This window comes from Lutra lutra, chromosome 2, assembly GCF_902655055.1.
Source record: "Lutra lutra chromosome 2, mLutLut1.2, whole genome shotgun sequence".
Taxonomy (NCBI): Eukaryota; Metazoa; Chordata; class Mammalia; order Carnivora; family Mustelidae; genus Lutra; species Lutra lutra.
The window spans coordinates 112,604,543-112,624,965 of NC_062279.1; the positions used below are offsets into that span (position 1 = coordinate 112,604,543).

General features: G+C 37.5%; 1 pseudogene; it reads right to left on the minus strand.

Moving 5' to 3' along the window:
* Nucleotides 1-3,584: 3,584 nt before the first annotated feature.
* Nucleotides 3,585-4,096, minus strand: LOC125093842 (peptidyl-prolyl cis-trans isomerase A-like; annotated as a pseudogene).
* Between the last annotated feature and the right edge of the window lie 16,327 nt (nt 4,097-20,423).

A 20,423-nucleotide genomic window follows, 5' to 3' on the forward strand; every position in this document is an offset into this window, starting at 1 on the left:
TCTATCTGGACACTGGAAAGAACCATTATTGTAGATTTTTCAGTTTGTACAATCTATACACATGAGCACAGATGCAGATAATGTGAGGATCATCAAGGTGACTGAAATGACAGATCAGCATTGCTGGTTTTTTGCATTTTGCTGGTGCAGGCATATTTTGTATATTGGCTTTTAAATATTTATAGGGTAGAATTCCAACAGTGGACAGATATCATACCTTTTTCTTTTAATCCACAAGGCAAGAACAATCAAAACTATAGCTCCAATGTGTGTATTTCTAAATGAACCCAGAGCTATTTCTACTATTTTCAAGACATTCTTTTATTTAGTACAATTGACTTTTCCTTTTATTCATTGCTTCTTTATTGAGTTTTTATTGCCTAGAATTGTTCAGTACAGAGATAAAAAATAAGGTCCATTTTCCCAAGATCTCATGAGGGATAGACAGAGAGGAAGCAGTGGCTTCTCCTACTCGAATAAAGATGATGAAAGAAGGGAGCCTTATGAACCCTAGGAGTAGAGGCTAACGGTTTTAAGGGGATGGAATGGGTGCTATAGAAGGTGTTCTGGAGGAGGTGATATTTGAATTGATTCTGGAAGGATGAGTAAGAGTTCAATTGGACATGTATTGCTTTTTAAAATGTAAAATACAAAGTTCAGTTACATTTAAATATTTGACTTAAATTCAGAAATAAGTCTAAAATATTATAGCAGAGAAGGCCTAGCAAGAGCATAGTAACTTTGAGCCCCTGTAATTTGTAAGTCAATTTAGTTAGTTTATTTTTAATATGACAGAGAGCTGATCCAGTGTTAAATGACTAATCATTAATCAGAAGGTTAGAATGGACTGGTGTAATATATTATGCTTAATATTAACATAAAACTGCTTCAGAATACATGAAGAACCACTATACTCTATTAATATAGGTCCTGAACACATTTTGCTTGCTTTTGAAATATGTCTCAGAAGTTGATAAAAGGCAGCCAAGTCTTCAAGACTTTCCTTTTTTTGCTTTTAAACACTCTTCTATTTTTATTGAAAAATCAACATGATAAAATTAAAGAGCCTTTGAAAAGAGGTTTCATAGCTCTATTACCTTAACACAATCACTTCATGTTCCATGCTTTGCTTATATTCATAGAGAGATATTTTCCCTGTAGTTGCAGTTCAGTGTAACTTGAACATTTATCATTTATGTATTTAGCAAATGTTGATTAAGTACCTGTCCTGTGATAGAGCATGTTGTAGGTGCAGGGGGAAACTGCTGTGAATAAAATAAAATCCCTACCCCTATGGTGATTATATTTCATGGAGGAGAGCGGGGAGGCTAGACATTTGACACAATAACCAACAGATCAGTAATGTCAGATGGCAGTAAATGCTATGAAGCCAACTAAAGCCCGGGAAGGGGATAAAGAGTGCGGGGTGGGTATATAAACTGGGGTGGCTAAAGAAAGGCTAAAGACTCCTTAAAGGTGGCTAAAGACTCCTCTGAGGGGGTGATATTTGATCAGAGACCTAAGTAACGTGAGGGGGTCACCTCTGTGGCTATAGGGTGAGTCCCTGCCTGGCAGAGGAAACGGGAAGTGTATGTGCTTGAGAAGGGAACTTGCTTGACATGCTCAATGTGGAGCAGAAGAGCCAGTAAGTCTGAAACAAAGAGAGCAAGAAGGAGAATGGTCGGAGGTCACCAGGAATCACACTATGAGTGCACTGTTGGTGGCAGGTGTATGTTGGGTGACGGGAATATGGAAGTGAATAAAACAGACTTTAACCGCCAGAAGTTGGTTTTCAAACAGCGCACATATGTATAAGCAGGGAATTTCAATAAAATGTATTAGGTGCCATTATGAGGAAAAGAATAAAGCGTAGTGAGTAGCATAACTAACTGTGCCGGGGAGGCAAGGATGCTGAAATGGAGTTTGGAGGGTGAGAGGAATTTTCTAGGAAAAGAAAGGAAGAAAAGGCATTCTAGATGTAGAGGGTATCACACACCAAAGCCAACGAGTTGTGAAACGTCTTGGCATATTTTAGGTTTTGGAAAATGTTTAATGAGATTTATGGGGCACCTTCCTGGCTCAGTTGGAAGACTGTGCAACTCTTGATCTTTGGATTGTGAGTTTGAGCCCCACATTGGGTGTAGCAATTACTTAAAAATAAATTATTTTAAAATATGTTTACTGAGGGACGCCTGGGTGGCTCAGTTGGTTAAGCATCTGCTTTTGGCTTAGGTCATGATCCTAGAGTCCTGGGATCGAGTTCCGCATAGGTCTTCTTGCTCAGTGGAGAACCTGCTTCTCCCTTTGCCTGCCACTCCCCTTGCTTGTGCTCTCTCTGGGGGAAAAAAAAAAAAAATCTTAAAAAAATGTTTAATGAGATTTTTGAAAATGTATTTTGGAGAGTCATGGGAAGTGAAGCTAGAAAACAGAACAAAATTATGAAGTTCCCAAGTTAAAAAAAAACTTCAAACATTACAATAAAGTATTTCAGACTGCTTTTCCTTTTTTTTTTTTTTCATTTTTTATTTTTTTATAAACATATAATGTATTTTTATCCCCAGGGGTACAGGTCTGTGAATCGCCAGGTTTACACACTTCACATGCTTTTCCTTTTTAATTTGAGTTATTTTATTCTATAAAAGTTTAAAATTTTATTCACTGCATTAAGTTCATTGTTTTTCTCTATGATTTTTTGCCACTCTTTAAAAGCAGGGGAAATTGTTAACCATCAATTAGTAACATCAAAGAGAGATGAGTTATCCATTTCCTCAGTTGAGGCAAATAAAGAGCATTTCCCAAGCTACTTTGATTTTCAGTTTTTGGGAAACAAATCAAGATCTCAAAGTTATATGTATGTTAATACTTATTTAAAAAAATAATGTGTTTCCTAGTTTCCTCATAAACATTGACTTTCCATAAGTTCTAGAAATATATGTAGTAATATATCTTTAACTGCAATTCCTTGGTCAAGTAATATTACTTTTCAAGAGATTTCCCATATTTTGAATGACTGTTATTATTGTTTAAAATTTATTTACTTTATTATCTTCCACCCTGGCTGGAAACCTTTAGAAATGTATTCATACATGTGTGTGTATATATGTGTGTGTGTGTGTGTGTGTGTGTGTGTGTGTGTGTGTGTGTGTGTATTGTATATAGTATTTTATATATATATATAATAGCACATTGGGAAAGTTTATGTTTAGAATAAAGTTTACGTTCAGCATCTAGTGTGTGTGTATATATACACACTAATCTAGTTATGTGGGTGTGTGTGTGTATATATATATGCTGAACATAAACTTTCCCAATGTGCTATTTTATCCTCTGAACCTCAACAGATTTCATTTCAAACTGGTTTCATTGGTACTCTCTGTTTGGTTTAGTTTTTATTTTATAATCATAGATTTAACTCTGCAATCCTGCTAGACTTAGAGGGAGATAGGGAAAGGTGGACCCAAAAGAATGGCAGTGAGAACCTAAAGATTATAGGATATTGCCTATTAATGGTGATGGAAGGGTGCTCTCTTGAGCTACAGAAGTAATGGAATGGTCTGATATTTAAGATAAAGCACAAGTCAGATTTATTTGAGTTGTCCACAGTGAGCGATGATGATCTTGCTGTTCTTGACATTCTTGGACCCCAGGCATTCCATGGCTTCTACAATATTCATATCCTCTTTCACTTTGCCAAAGATCACATGCTTGCATCAACCATACAGTCTTGGCAGTGCAGATAAAAAACTGGGAATCATTTGTATTGGGTTTAGTATTTGCTATGGGCAAGATACCAGGACCTGTACGCTTTGGGATGAAGTTCTCATCAATTAATTTTCCCCTGTAGGTGCACTTGCCACTAGTGCTATTATGGTGTGTGAAATTGCCACCTTGACACATAAATTCCCAAATAATTCTGTGAAATATGGAATCCTTATAACCAAGTCCCAGTGCTCAGAATGCCAAAGGTTTCTGCTGTCTTTGGAACCTTTTTTGTAAATAGCTTGCAGGCAGTGCAACCAAGAAGCTTGTCCTTGACTGCCATGTCCAAGAACAGGGTGGGTTGACCTTGGCTAGGTGGCAGCAGTGTTGGTGGCATCTGCAAAACCTCATGGGTACTCTTTTTGAAGATTGAAATGCTTCTAGAATTCCCAGAATAGCATTGTATGCTGTCTGTAAGAAATCAGAAACCATGAATTTTTTTTATATGTTTGAATTGCTGTGTCAGCTATCCCTTGATGCTCTTCATTATAATAAGTACTATGGTGAACAAGTAATGTTTTGGGAACTGCAGGCTGTATAGAACTTGAGCTCAGGGACTGTGGGGTTCTCTAGAGAAGGAGGCAGCTCCCTGAGAGGCGCAATTGGGTCACTGGGAGTTTTCACAGGCGCCTTTTCAGCTAGATGAGAGGGCTTTCATTAGTATTAGCGTCATCCTTCATTTTCGAACATAACTCTGCAGTGGAAGTGTTTACCAATACAAGGTGAAGGTTTTTAGAGCACACCACCATCGACAATTGGCCTCACGTGTCTAAAAGCTTGATCATAGTCTTATTTGAATGGACTTCATGTAACAAATCTCAAAAACCTCGAAATATTAATCTTTTACAAAATGGTATTTAGAAAAGAAGAACCTTTGATGTCTCCAAAAGGCACTGAAACAAGTCAGATGACCCGAGCTGGCATGGAAACTAACATTTGTCTGCATATGGGCCTTCTGCTAGTGGAACACATTAGTTCATTGACCTGCCACAATTGTTACACAAAGTTAGCACCGTATTACACCAGTGTGCAAACTGAGGCTCAGAGAAGTTGGATGGCTTCTTTATCATTATTATCATTAATTGTATCATTAATTGGAATCCAGGACTTTCTGGCTCTAATGTGCATGGTGTCACCTATCAGTTCTGCTCAAATGCATCATTTGATCTTTCTGATCCTTAGTTCTGCTCTAGTTAATTTTCACAGCATAATGAACCACTCCAACACTTAATGGTTTAAAACAACAATTTAAATTCTCTCCTACTCCACTAGGCTCCACTGGCTTTCTTACAGAGTAGTCTCAGGGCAGCATTCCAAGAAGGTGAAAATGGAAGTTGCAAGATGTCTTAAGAACTAGGCTCTAGAACTCTCATGGTGTCACTTCCCTACATTCTGTTAGTCAAAACAAGTCATAAGAATAGATTTTATCTCATGATTATCTCTTGATGGGAGGAGCTTCAAATATTCTACGACCATATTTAATCAGCCACTGTTCTTTTCTGTTTTTAATTTTTTAAGATGTTGTATTATGTCGCACTATTACCAAAGCACTTAAAAATGTTAGAAAGTCAGGTTTTAGATTCTTAAATGTGTCTTCTAATTTTGTCCTACTTTACCATTGTGAAGGAGATATTTGAAAGAAGAAAAATGAGTGTAAAAGCCTATAAATAGAGCCCTCTGTAAGCTAAGGTGTTATTAAGATTTATAGAAGATGCTAGGATTTACAGTTGAAAGGGGTTTTTTATGGATTAAAAATAAAGGAAAGAGATTTGAGACGTAATAAGGTATAGAAATTTTCCTCAAGCCTCAGAAGCATAATTGGTTTTCTGAAATGTAATAAAATGTGATTTTTCAAAATTAAATGCTTTGTTGCTTGTGTGTGTAGAATCAGGCAATGAGCAAAAGTTGTGTGAAGTCAAGGTCTTGCCATCCTTTGGGTAGTTAATAGTATTAAACCCAGACACTCTCACACCAAGAAGTCTGTGGAATCATATTATGGACATGGAATCATCCTGACTAAAGCAGAAATGCCGGATAACTCAATCCTAATTCCTTCTTCTAAAATCTAATTCCTTTTGGCATCTCAAAATATTGTTGCAGTGTGCTAAAATGAGTTCTAAAATGGGAAACCTAAGTGGCGCTACAAAATTGAGATCCTCCAGGGATTTCTTTTCTAAGGCAGGGCTGGGTGAGATTCTGGGACTTTATTTAGGAAGAAGTTCTTACAAATTAACAACCTTGGGAGATGCAGGTTTCCGTTTATGGAACAAAGAAGTCACGAGAATAAAAGGTACAGCATACGGAATATAGTCAATGGTACCGCAATAGCGTTGCATGGTGACAGACGGTGTTAAGAACAGCACACATGTGAGCATAGCATCCTGTATCCAGTTGTTGAATCACTATGCTGTGTACCTGGAGCTAATGTAAAATCATTCTTCAACCATAGTCAAGTTTTAAAAAAATGTATCGATGCGTCAAAAAATATTAACAACCTGGTCACCTTGACCCCACTTCCCATACTTGCATAGCCTGCTTGCCTGTGTGAGGCATTTGAGTTTGAAACAGTGATAGAATTATGGCTGAAAAGAGTCAAACACCCTGATGTTTGATAACTAAAGAATCTGGGGGTTGCCCCTCGGCATATCGATGGTACATCAGTGACAACAAGTTGGAGACTCTCCGGTATAGGGGTACAAAGTGAAAAGATGAACGCAAGAGTTCCGTTTATCTGCCTCCTGTTCAGGCTCTGAATAACCGTGATGCAGAGTATGCCCGTCTATGAGCCAGACCATAAAACCAGGTTTTGGCAGTAAGACTTCAACACAGATTGCACCTGCTGCTTTAAAAATGCTGCTTATCCATCGTCCTCAGCATCATATCCATGTCCAATCCAACACAGCCTGAAATTTTGACTGCTCTCTATATTCCTGTAAAACGACTTCAAAGAACGGAGAAAAACAATTATAACTCCAGATTACCTGGAATTCTGAATTCAGAAATTTAGGCAAACTGAATAGTAGTCCAATTCTTTGATCGAATTTTGGATTGGCCATAGTCTTGGTAAGAGGTGACACTTGATGTCTATAATTTTTTTTAAAGGTTCTGAGTTGTGTTTGTCATGATTAAATTTTTCTCAGAGTACAGTTAATGATTTTCACACCAACTGGCAATTTTAAGATTGATTAGAAAGAAAAATTAACAAATGGTGGCAGTTCAACTTCCTGAAACAAAGAAATGAAATAGATCAACATGGATAATTTTGAAAATTGTCCAGATTTCTTTTGAGTAATAATAGCTAACATTATTGAGTGCTTATTATGTGCCAGTATTTTAAGAATTCCACATTAATTAAGTCATTATCCCTGTGAGATATCCTCACTTCATAGATGAGAATATTGAGGCATAGAGAGGAAATAAAATTTGTCTATATTCACAGAGTAGAGGGATTTTTTTTTTTTTCTGGCAGTTTTATTTCCATGTCTGGTCTTAGTCACTCTCTTCTACCACCTCTTGGGTTGTCTTTCTCAGACATACATCCAGTCCAAAGAATTCCCAAAGGCCTGGGTTTTTAGACATTGTGACAAAGTGCAAGAGTCTAAACGTTACTGGGCTTTTGGAATATTTTGTATGAAATGTAAGTATTTATAGTCATAGTGTAATGACAGATATAAAAACAAAATCCATCAATACAAAGATTGGTGGAAACTGTGGATTTTCCTTATAAAAAAAAATCATGTGTTTCTACTCTAAACGTTATTTTTTGGGCACCTGGGTGTCTCAGTCAGTTAAGTGACTGCCTTTGGCTCACGTGATGATCCTGGAATCCCAGGATCCAGTCCCAAATCGCACTGGGCTCCCTGCTCAGTGGGGAGCCTTTTTCTCCCTCTGGCCCTCCCCACTCTTGTGAACTCTCTCTCTCAAATAAATAAAGAAATCTTTTTAAAAAAGCATTATTTTTCTCTTCTAAGATGGCTGAGTAGAGCCCATGTACATTCTCAAAATTATTTTTTCAATGTGGTCATGTGCAAAGATAAAAATTAAGGTTAGAATATTTTAATTTCTTCAGAATGATATCTGGCCACAGGATTACCATCTACATTGTCAAAGTATACACTTCATTTTATACAGTACCTATTAGAGGGCAAAACTGCCCTCCTTCCTGACTGTGAGGACTGGAATTTAATAAATTAAAAGGAAGAAATAGTGAGAAGAAGCAACTTAATATACAGGCAAAAACAATGGTACAAATCTTTGCTATTTGTAATTTGTCCATAGACCAAGAGCATGGACATCACCTGAGAGCTTGTAAGAAATGCAGAATCTCAGGTGCCAGCCCAGACCCAGGGAATCTATGTTTATATCAACAGGTGATTCAGATGCACACTAAAATTTGAGAAGCCCTGGGCTAAAACCTTTGTATTCCATTAGTAATTAGTTGTATAAATATGAATAAATCACTTACTATTTTCTGTATTTTAATTTCCTCCATTCTTACCACTTAGTATACATTAATTTTGAACAAGTTAATTCTGTAATCTTCGTTTAGTTGCCTGTAAAATAGACGTACTAATAATACCTACCTTATATTATTGTAAGAATTAAATGACGTAATAGTTGTAAGGTTTGTAGAATACTGTCTGCATGTAGTATATAGTTAATAAATGATTGCTGTTGTTATGTTAGTTATTTCCCTAATGTACTATATTATAGATTATATGGCAAGTTGAATAATAAATTTCTCCCTAAATTTCCTATACAGATATATAAATGTGCTTTTTTCCATATTCTGCACTTCATGACGTACTGCAAAACTGTTTTTCAAAGTGGTTGTACCAATATAGATATGCTTTTAAAAATTGAGAAATTGGGGCACCTGGGTGGCTCAGGTGGTTAAGAGTCTGACTTTTGATCTTGGCTCAGGTCCTGATTTCAGAGTCATGAGTTTAAGGTCCACATTAGGCTCCTTGCTGGGCATGGAACCAACTTAAAAAAAAAGAAAAAGAAAAAGAACTGAAAAATTAAAAGCAGCAAAATTTTCCAAGAGTTAAAATGCCCAGTTGAAAAAACACTGGCATGGGGATTGGACAGGCTGTAATCTAGTCGCAGTTCTTTTTTTTTTTTTTTTTTTTTTAAGATTTATTTATTTATTTATTTGACAGAGAGCACAAGCAGAGGGAACAGCAGAGGTAGAGGGAGAAGCAGGTTCCCCATGGAGCAGGGAGCCCAACCTGAGCCAAAGGCAGCCGCTTACCAAACTGAGCCACCCAGGTGCCCCTAGTCCCAATTCTTTTGACCTTTAACCTGTCATTTAATCTTTTTGGCTTTTATGGTAATTAGAATATTAAGTGCTTTAAAATACTTATAGTACTACTCTATGGATTTTGTAGAACTGGCAAAACACAATAATTATGCATATGCTACTTTTTAAAAGATTTTATTTCTGTATTTGAGAGAGAAGGAGAAAAGGAGCATGAGCAGGGAGAAGGGCAGAGGGAGAAGCAGGGAGCCCAAGGCAGTATCCTGGGATTATGATCTGAGCCGAAGGCAGAAGCCTAACCGACTGAGCCACCCAGGTGTCACTGTACATATGCTAGATCTCTTTTTTATTTTTTTATGCTTTTATTTATTTATTTGACAGAGAGAGACACAGCAAGAAAGAGAGCACAAGCAGGGGGAGTGGGAGAGGGAGAAGCAGGCCTCCTGCCAAGCAGGGAGCCTGATGCGGGGCTCAATCCCAAGACCCCGGGATCATGCCTGAGCCAAAGGCAGCTGCTTAACCGACTGAACCACCCAGGTGCCCCTGCCTATGTTATCTTAATCTATAAGAATTTGTGATAGGAATTTGGGATGACTGCTGTTTTGTGGCATTGATGTTGGAAAATTTTAGAAGCTTCAGAATCTTCCAGGTTATTAAATTACTGTTCCAGCCACAAATATATGCTCTCTCTATATTTAATCCCAAATTCATTATTTCTACAAGAAATAATTTGCTATTTGAAAGTCTGCTCATTATATAAATAGTATCGACACATTTATTAAAGCTTCGGATAAAAGTCTTCTGTCCTCTCTTCTATCACCTTATTGTCCAGGCGCTATGTGACCACACTGGCTGAATCATTGCCAGCTTGCCACAAATCTTCACTGGATGAAAGGCAGTGACTTCACCCTAATTGTTCTCCTTTTGAAAATTCATTGAAATTTGTTGCTTCCCTTTTTTAGTGATAGAGTTTGTAGCAAAATATCAACTCTATGATAACTAAGAAGTGTTTGGAATTCACTGTGATTCTTCTTTGATGAAAATCTGTCTCACATTCATAATTAATTCAGCCAGTGTTTATGTTGGACCTGAGTGTATAATGAAACTCTCATAAATGAATAGAATTATTAAACCTTCCATAGTTGGTTGGTTTTGTTTCTCTTTCGCAATTAGTGATGGTAAATTTTCCTGGTGAACATGTGGCCAATGCACTAAATAAATGTTTGCTTGTTTTTTTAAGATTTTATTTATTTATCTGAGGGAGAGAGAGAGCATGAGCAGGGGGGAGGGGCAGAGGGAGAGAAAGAAGCAGACTCCCCACTGAGCGGGGAGCCTAGTAAGGGGCTTGAATACACGACCCAGAGATCATGACCTGAGCTAAAGGCAGATGCCCAACTGACTGAGCCACTCAGGTGTCCCACACTAAATAAATATTTAAATTGAATTGGATGTTGAAATGATTGCAAATTAAATAAAGTCATTTTTTCCTGCTTATTCTAATGTATCTGCAAGTCATATTCTATTGAAGTGCTCTGTGATTTAAAAAGAATAGTTTCTTAAAAACTAAGGGGATGCTATTTTGCTTAATCATTAGATTCATAAATAAGTAAAAACTCTTATCAACTTATCTCTGAGGCAGAGACTTTGAGTTATTAGGAAAGAGAAGATCTTGAGGGAATCCCATTTATATAAAGTTTAAACATTTGGACATTTAACTGAAAACCTTTGATTATATATTTAAAACAATTACCTCAGCACCAAGAGGCCCAGAAAGAACTTACTGTCATAGAAAGCAGTATAATGTTCTCATGTATGTATATAAAGTTAAAGCTACAGTGGGTCTCAGTTATCTTCTTCTTTTTTTTTTTTAGCAGCTTTTTTTTTTTCAAGATTTTTAAAAATTTATTTACTTGACAGAGAGATAGAGAGAGTACAAGTAGGTAGAGTGGCAGGCAGAGGGAGAGGGAGAAGCAGGCTCTCCGCTGAGCAGGGAGCCCCATGTGGGGCTCCATGCCAGGCTTGATGTGGGGCTGGATCCCAGGACCCCAGGATCATGACCTGCTTAACGGACTGAGCCACCCAGGCACCCCTTTTTAGCAGCTTTTAAAGATATAATTGACATAGATATTTAGTGTGCATATTTAGCGTAGTGTACAAGTGGATGTTTTGACATACATATAAACCGTAAAACCATCACCACAATTGAGATAATCAACATATTTAGTGATCTTTGGATTGATGGAGGTATTTCCTAGAAATCAGAACCAGATTCCATTTTTTCTCCAGGAAAGATTTTTTACTACTGGGTTGAATTTTAAACATTAAAATGAGACTTGTGTACACACAAAATTTATTTGTGTGTAGTCCCAAAGCATTGTTTTCCAACTGTAGTTTGGATCTATTCATTTTAGAATCTAGGGTGTGGCTGGAGTGCAAACTGTAGCATGACTGGCCTCCAGTGGTGTCTTTGAAGAATAGCAAGGCCGCTGGATTCAAAGCAACAGGTGAGGTTTAGGGAAGAGCTGTTCTATGTTGGCTAAGATCATACACGTGCATTAATTGCCAGGGCTGGTGAGATGGAACGTCCATCACGGGAGGTGGGAACTGTCTTCCTCTAATCTTGGGATTCCCCCGCCTGGAAAAAGTGTTCTGATGCTAGCAGAAGCTTTCATGCGAATGTTGTTCAGAACCTTTTCCTAGAGGAAGATTTACAGCTGATTTTCATTTTCTAAGAGAAGAGATTGACTTCTCTCTGGCTATCTTCTCTCTGCTCTGCTGATACTTCCTCGAAATAGATCCTTAGTGTATCACCTGTTTTTTCTTTCGTGCCTTTTTTTTTTCTTACGGCTTTTAATTTTGTTAAATACTTCAGAAACTCTGAAATCACACCTGTATAAGTAAAAATTAAGGATCCATGGAACAATGGCTTTGTTAATGTGAAGTGATTTTAATGATGAATATAGGTAACTGGGAGGTTTGCCTGTGATTAGTAACAGGCATGGAGACAAGAAGTATTACAGATCTTAAAATACTATGCTTTGGCATGTCCTTTCTTGCTAATATTTCTCTCTTTTAGTCTATCGTCCACAGCAGTAGAAAGAGGAATCATAAATAAAATGAGGGAAACCAGGAGCGCCTGGGTAGCTCAGTGGGTTAGGCCTCTGCCTTCGGCTTGGGTCATGACCCCAGGGTCCTGGGATTGAGCCCCACATCGGGCTCTCTGCTCAGCAGGGGGCCTGCTCCCCCCCCGCCCCCCCGCCTGCCTCTCTGCCTACTTGTGATCTGTCTGTCAAATAAATAAATAAAATCTTTAAAAAAATGAGGGAAACCAGGGAAATAGTCTAGGTTAGAATAAGTGAAGCAGATAATGCGTTTTTTTTTATAAGTGTAATAACAATTCTTCTATAGAAAGTCAAATCCTTCAGCATAGGAAAAAGAGAACTTCAGATACTTGGATTGGCCAGGATCAGTTATGAGTGAGGCATGAATATCTGCACCACCACTCATTTTTTCTCAGACTTTTCTGCTCACCCCCTCCAGGCCGCCGTCAGTACCTTTCTTCCTTCTGATTTCTAGCCAAGGACAGGAGATCTGGAATCTTTTTTTTTTTTTTTCCCCAAGGGCCTAATCTAAATACATTTATACTGTATATCTCACTGTCTATGTATGTTCACATTTATGTTCTTCTATACTTTTGGTCCTTGAGGGTTTGTATTAGTTAACTGTAATTCAGATAATGGCAGATGGAGACCATGTCTGGACCATGTCCAGATTTTCTTAGGTCTCATCACCCATGGATACAAATGAAGTCAGTTTAATGGTCACATATTTTCTTTGATGACCCGTAATAGCATCGCAATCTCCTGAAAACCCTGCTCTTCTTGCCCCATTCACCACTCTTTTATTTCTTTTTGGAGGGAGTCGGGGCATCTCTGGCGGGGGGGAGGTCTAACATGTGCTTATGAACGAGTCGTGTGAACCATCTCATCAGCTGCTGTAGAGTGTCTGAACACATCGTTCCTTTTCTTTCACTTCCCACTGCTCTATCTCCAGGCTCCACTGAGTCACCAGCACACTTCAGGTGCCAAGGATACGTGTTACGTGATTGAAATTCATCCCCCATTGTATTATGTTGAAGGGTGATTGAAGTAATGTAACTTGTGCCCCAGTGCCTTACAAAATCCATCCCAATTCTTTATAAAGTTCGAATATGCAGAAGATTTGGGAGCTGAGAAAGAGTTAAGTGTCTGTGACAGCAGCCAGCTCTTCCTGTTTTATGTTCCTGCATGAATCTCCTGTGATTTGCTTCTTCTTCCATTTGGATGAGTTCTTTACCAAAAGGCTCCCTGGTCTCTTTATCAATTAGAATTAATTGATTAAATAATAGATTTGCCATTAGAACCAGTGAAGATCCACAGTAAGAGTGACTTAAATAACTTAGGAGTTCATTTCTCTCTCATAAAATAAATTGAGACATGAATAATCTGGGGCTGGTAAGGTACACACTCTACTGGGTCAGAAATCCAGGATTCTTTCCTCTCTTCTGCTCTGTCATCCTCACCATGAGGCTTCTACCTCATAGCCTGAACTGATGGTTCAAGATCTCACCATTATGTCCAGCAAAGTGGAGAGAGGTAGGGAGGGGTAGTCATGGTTTGTCTTTAAGGACACTTCCAAAAGTTCCAAGCAAGTCCTTTTAAAAAAATCCTACTGGACATCACATAGTTACATGACCACACTTGGCTTCTGATGAGGCTGGAAAACGTGCAGTCTTTACTATGGCAACCATGTGCCTGACTCTGATTGTGATGATTTTATCAAAGCAAGAAGGGAGAACGCTATTAAGGAAAAACAAGTGGACTTAGCCACAGTACCATGCAAACAGGCCTCTGGAACACCCAGCCTACCAGTCAACCTTGGGCTAAACCGGTATTAATCACCTCTAAGGTCGTCATGGGCTATTTTATTTGGCCCTCCGTATGGCAAAATATTATCACTCCTTTAATTTCTTTTCTGGCTAAGATTTTCTGTTATTTCCAAAATTATCCAGTGTGCTCTTCCTTTTTCTTTTTCTTTTTATCTCATTGGATTAGCTTAAAGTGAGACACTCTTTCTCTCTGTGTTGTGCTAGAATTATTTATATGATGTGATTGATTTCCTGACTGTGATCTTCGTACCAAATTGTGTCAAATGGCATGCTTTGATGACAAGTATTCATTCCCTTGATAACAAAACCAGATAAAGACACGACAAGAATGGGAAACCATAGACCAATATTTGTCATGAAAATAGATGTAAAATTTCTCAATAAGACACTGGCCAAGAGGGGTGCCTGAGTGGCTCAGTCAGTTAAGCATCTGCCTTCAGCTCAGGTCATGATTCCTGGGTCCTGGGATCAAGCCCTGCATCAGGCTCCCTGCTCAGCAAAAAGCCTGCTTCTCCCTCTCCCACTCCCCCTGCTTGTGTTCCCTCTCTCGCTGTGTCTCTCTGTCAAATAAATAAATAAAATCTTAAAAAACAACAACAAAGTTTACATGTAAAGGCAAAAGATCCATAAAAACCAACACAATACTAAAGAAGAATAAGAGTCAAAGGACTGAGACGACCCAACCTGAAGACTTATTTTTTTTTAAGATTTTATTTATTTATTTGACAGACAGAGATCACAAGTAGGCAGAGAGGCAGGCAGAGAGAGAGAGAGGAGGTAGCAGGCTCCCTACTTCCCTGAGATGTGGGTCTTGATCCCAGGACCCTGGGATTATGACCTGAGCCGGAGGCATAGGCTCCAACCCACTGAGCCACCCAGGTGCCCTAACCTGAAGACTTATTAAAGAGCTGCAGAAATGAAGACAGTATGGTGTTAGTGAGCAAATAGACACAGTGGAGTGGAAATAGACACAGTGAGTGGAACAGAATACAGAGCTTAGAAACAGACTGTTTCAAATATAGTCAATTGATCTTTGACAAAGGAGCAAAGGTAATTCAAGAGAAAGGTAGTCTTTAACTAATGGTGGTGAAATAATTGGGTATCTGCATTCAGAAAATGAATCTAGATGCAGATGTTACACTTTTCATAAAAATTAACTCAAAATGGATCAAGACTTAATTGTAAAACTCCAAACCATCAACCTTCTATAAGATAACATACAGAAAAAAAATCTAGGTTACCTTGGGCTTTTAGATATGACACCAAGAGCATGATCTATAAAATCAAAAGTTAATAAGTAGGGTTTCATTAAAATTTAAATCTTCTGTTCTGTAAAAGACACTATTACAAGAATAAAAAGATACGCTGCAGACTGGGAGAAAAATCTTTACAGGACACATACCTGGAAAAAAGGACTTGTATAAAAAATATGTGAAGAACTCTTCAAAGTAATTCAACCATAAGAAAACAAACAATTCAATTGAAAAATGGACAAAGGAATGGAACAGACACTTTACTAAAGACGACAGTACAGGGATGTCTGGGTGGCTCAGTCAGTTAAATGTCTGCCTTCTGCTAGGGTCATAATCCCAGGGTTTTGGGATCAAGTCCTGCATCAGGCTCCTTGCTCAGCAAGGAACCTGCTTCTCCCTCTGCCTGCCCCTCCCCTTGCTTATGCTCTCTCTGACAAATACATAAATAAAATATTGAAAAAAAGATAAAAGTATTTTTTTTTAAGGGAGTTGAGGGAAATTGGAAGGGGAGGTGAACCATGAGAGACTATGGACTTTGATAAAAGTATTTTTAAAAAGACAATACAGATGGCAAATAAAGCATATTAAGATATGCTGGACATTATTCTATGTTTAGAGAATTACAAACAAAACAATGAGACATTAATGTACACCTATTAGAATTTTTAAATTCCAAAAAACTGATAATATCATATGCTAGTAAGGATGTGAAGTACAAGGGACCCTCATTTATTACTGTGGGAATGCAAACAGCAGTTCTTAGGGAAGTCAGTTTGACAGTTCCTTAGCAAAGCTGAACATAGTTTACCATGCAATCCAGCAGTTATGCTCCTAGGTATTTAGCCAAATGAGATGAAAACTTCTGTCGACAAAAGACACTGCACTTGCATGTTTATAGCAGCTTTAGTCATAATTATGCAAAATCTGAAACAGTCAAGATGTCCCTTAATACGTGAATGGGTAAATAAACTTATAGCTCTACAATGGAACACGTCAGTGATCAAAAGAAATGAACTATCAAGTCACAAAAAGACATGGAGGGATCTTACATGCATATTGCTAAGTGAAGGGACTAAGTCTGAAAGGGCTCCATATTATTTGATTCCAACCGTATGATATTCTGGAAAAGACTATACTACAGAGGTAATAGAAAGATCAGTGTTTGCTGGGGTTTCTGTGCTGAGATGGAGTAGTAATGACTCAATGAAGCATGGGGATTTTGAAGGTGGTCAAACTATTTTGTACCATCCTTAAATGTTGGCTACCTGACTGACATCCCAAGTTATTTTCCCCTATACGTCTTAAGTTTTCTCCTCTTTGGACCAAAAGAAAAGGATGTCGCAGAGAGAGGGAAGGCAGGAAGAAAGAAACAGGACAGAAGAAAAAATTAATACAACATACATGCAACATGTAATTACTTTGTTCTGTTCTTCACAGAATTACTTTTCCTCCCTGTTACATTTACCTAAGTTGCTTGCTTTCATCTACTTAGAAAATCCAACTGTAAAATATCTGTTTAATGTCTGAAACATCTCAAATTCAGTAGGGACCCCAGGGGAACTTTTCATCAAGCCCATGTAAATATATCCTTGTTTTGTCTACTCCTCATGAGATTAAATCACAAATAGAGCTTTCCTTTCTTCTTTTTTTTTTTTTTTTGTATTGCTGTAATCCATAACATAAAATGCAATTGATCTTAGTGTGGAACACAGATACGATGATAGCATTTATACCAAGGCGACTTGAAACTTTTCATCTTCTTTCACTTATTTCATTTCTTTATAACCTATAAGAAAAGCCATTTATATTCATATCAGAAAAGACTTGCCATTAAATGCTAAGAAATAAAGACATAAGTGGCTAGGAATGGGCTGGAGTTTGATAGCCTTCATGGTCCAAAAACATCAACTGTTTCAAAAAATAGTGTTATCTAAGACTAAAGTGTTCTTTGAAGTGGAAAATGTCTGTTTTTGAAATAAAGGAAAATATTAGTGATGTTTTAACAAGTTTTGAAAGTAGTCAGAAGTTGCTCTAGTATACATCATCATGAATCTATTTTAAGTGACTAAAATATCCTGCTTAGCACTAAGCAAAATCCCGTTAAAATAGGTGCTTAGTACTTTCGAAGGACATAGGATCTCTGGAAATGCATTACTGAATATTATTTGTGCCTTTAACGATTCATCAACATTTAGGAGGAGACACTTTTATTTTGAGTGTTTTAAAAGTCAGCTATACAAAGTTGATAGAGTATGTACATTAGACATAACCATTAGTCATTTTTCAGGAAATGGAATATATGCAAATCTGGACATTTATTTAAATATTAAAACAAGAGGAAGATAAACCTTGTTTTGTAATAAAAGACTAATATTTGAATTTTAGCAAGTTAAGAAAATTAGATGTTATTTTTGTCCCTTTCCTTTTTCATGCCTGTCATTCTTTCCCTCAGAAGATACACAAACTGCTTACCCAGGCAGTAATTTTTAAAATATCAACAATCTCAGAAATCTGGGGTTCTGTGGTATTTGATAGTGTTAGAACCGACTGACGTGTAAATCTCCTTTATTCACATTATCATTCTCTAACCCGTTTCTCTTTTCAGTAGTAAGCTGGGAGTAGAACCTCTACCTAATGTTCCTGTTCTCTGAGTGAAATACCAGAATCCTTTTTTTCAAAAGTTAGATGCTGTGTGTGTGTGTGTGTGTGTGTGTGTGTGTGTGTGTATGTGATTTTGATGGAGACGTGGTGGGAATTCTGGGTTAGGAAAAGGGGAAGAAAAACAAAAGGAGGTTTTGGCCCTTTTAAAAATTTTGAAAAACTTTATTATCACAAAGAACTTTACAAATCTAGACAGCTGCTTTGAAAAAGAAAATAATTGTGAAAAACATAAGAAAAAACTGAAAGAGAAGGTAGGATCATTAAAAAAAAAAAGGCAAGTTAAGTAAGTCTGTGAATTCAAATTAGTAAAATAAGGTATAATGGGTAAAGGTGAGGAACCTAATTTTGGTAAAAGTGTAGTATTGTTACTGGACAGAGAACCAATTCTGAACTTAAGTTGGGCTAGTCATCACCTGAAAATCAATACTCAAGAAGACAAGTGATGGTGGGAAAGGAAAGGCTGCTTTATTCAGGAAGCTGGAAGCCTGGGAGATGTTAGCCTCATGTCTCAAAGACCATCTTCCCCACCCAGGTGTGGAAAAAGGGAGGGAGGGTGCCTATGTTCAGGAGAAGCAGGTACCCGGGCTGGTCTTTTGTTGGCATGACCCTGAACAGACAAGATGTCATCTGGGGCAGCTGTTTTCAAATGTAATCAGGCCTTATCTGCTGGAAAAGTCTGGTTCTTCACTCCTCAAGGCCAGTGGTCCACAAATCTCAAGGAAAGAAGCTGCAGGCAGCTTGGGTCTGTAAGGCCCTTAAGCCAGCAAGCAAAGAGTACCAAGACTGGAGCAAGTTAACTCTTAAGACCAGTTGGAGTGCTGTTACAGGATCCTGGGACCCCTCCTGGCAGTGGCTAATTAAGGACAATGAACAGCAGAAATCGGAAATAGCTAGACTTTAAATACTCAGTGGTTGGGTGTTTGTAGAAAATGGCCCCAGGAAGTAGGTGATAATCCAAACAGATTGAGAAGGTCTAATGGACATGACAGCAGTACCCCAGCAGGCAGGTAAAGAGTGGAAACAGAAATTCAGAAGGGGAGGTTTGGAGATTCATTAGAATGATGGGCAGTTGGTAACAGGCAAATCTTGTCCATAGGTAGCGCTTCTGAAGTCCTATGTGTTTTACCGGCCTAGTTTGGGATTACATTTTGACACCAGAGCATAAACATAGTTGTCTAAAATGAGATGCAAAAGTGAATTGATCCTATACTCTGGCAAACTGGAAAGGAATTCCTTAATCCCTTTTTGCCTCAAGATGGGATTAGCAGAATTTGGAAGTGTGTGAGTGTGGGGAAATTGAAGAGACTGGACCAGGCAAAAGCCTTAAGAATGATTTAGGAAGCTGCAGGGATGGAGACTAGGCATGTGAAGAGAGGGTTAAAAATAAAGTTTGAAGTAATACAGAGGAAGACAGGATTTTTTTTAAAATTTTATTTTTAAATTTTTTTTATAAACATATAATGTATTTTTATCCCCAGGAGGAAGACAGGATTTTAAAAAGATTATCTATGTGAGGTAAAATTAATCAGAAATTGATCCAAATAGTCTTGAGACTATTTCAAGACTCATTCATTTTAAAACTTACTATTGAGGTTTGCAAACACTGTATCAGTGATTTTCCGGTTGGGTTTGATATAAGCATGAGGGTTCATTTGTAAAACAATTTTTGTAAAGATAGTCGTAGTCTAGGGCCTGAGATGCTTCAGAAATTTAATATCCAAATTAAGAGCTGAATATTCTAGTGTGATTCTGCCATTGTGTTGAAAAATTTTCTTACTCTAAACAAAAAGCCTGATCTGTATTACTCCAATATCTATAAGACTAGAACTGACTTAATGCATATTAGTGTACAGTTGGAGACTGCATCAATGAATAATTTTTAAAATTATAAATATAGCAATCTAGCCTAGAATGAGGTTAAGAGAAATACCAGTTAGGGATGTGACAACTGAGAACTCACAAATTCCTTGCTTGTGCTCAGATTTTATTTGCTTTGTTTTAATTTCTATTTTATTAAAAAAAACCCTACACAATATTTGGATTTATAATCTGCATTTGATTCTTCTAGTTTAATATTTATATTTAATCTAATTTAATATTGTATGGCTTGGCAGAAAGGATATTTCCTGTCTCTTCTGTAAAACAGAAAAATATCCATTAAACAAAACAAACTATATATATATATATATATATTAATGTAAGTGTTAGCGTAGTCCTCTAAATCTCATGAAACAGAATTCCTCAAATAGTACTTTCCTGTACGAGATTTAATCTTTTTATCCAGCAGAGGGCTATCAAACTCCATTAATTTCTATTTACACACAAAACAACATAAAGTTTATTTCACTCTTCTGTTTTCTTTCTTTTTTTTAAGCAGTAAATTCTTTTCTCAAAATGGAGATTATTGACGTGCCTGGGTGGCACAGTCAGTTCAGTGTGGGACTCTTGGTTTTGGCTCAGGTCATGATCTCAGGGTCATGAGAATATTCTCAGGAAATGGAGTTCCGTGTAGGGCTTTTTGCTCAGTGCAGGGTCTGCTTAGGATTCTCTCTCTTCCTTTCCC